The sequence below is a fragment of the Mandrillus leucophaeus genome, unplaced genomic scaffold, assembly GCF_000951045.1.
Source record: "Mandrillus leucophaeus isolate KB7577 unplaced genomic scaffold, Mleu.le_1.0 Scaffold975, whole genome shotgun sequence".
NCBI classification, from domain to species: Eukaryota; Metazoa; Chordata; class Mammalia; order Primates; family Cercopithecidae; genus Mandrillus; species Mandrillus leucophaeus.
In genome coordinates, this window is record NW_012110641.1 from 290,060 (window position 1) to 290,739 (window position 680).

Genomic DNA, 680 nt, shown 5'->3' on the forward strand with positions numbered 1-680 from the left:
ATATAACTTAGGAAAGGCCCTCCATGGGGCCCAGGGTCATTTTTTACTTCTGGCTGGACCTTTTGGGGTATGGCAGCTTGATTTTCTCTGGCTGCCATCATCTCAAGTTTGGAAATATGTTTTTGTAATGGTCTGCATGTTTGCCCATTGGGTTGAAGCTTTTCCCTGCAGGCAAGCAGCAGCCATGGCAGTTGGAAAATTCTACTAGAAAAAATTATCCTACTGTGGGGAGTCCCCTGTGAACTTCACAGTGACAGGGGAGCTCACTTTACTGGCCAGGTTATTCAAAATGTTTGTGAAATTTGACCCATATTTCAACATTTCCATTGTGCCTACCATCCCCAGTCCTCAGGCCTGGCAGACAGGACCAATGCAATAATTAAAACACAATTGGGTAAGTTCATAGAGGCATTTCACCCCCCTGGCCCAAAGCTGCTTACACTGTGATCCACTCCTTTTGGAAAACGTTAACTTTTCCCTTATGAAATGATAAGAGGAAGGCCCATGCGTATGGGAATGAACATAACCAATCCAACTCTTCTCAAGGGAGACATATAGCAATATTGCTGTCTCTTATACACATCTCTAGGTCTATGGCCTAGAAAAAATAAATCAGGTGATAAAACATACATCTTGCTTAGGTAACATAGTAATAATAGCTGCCATTTATTGAACACATA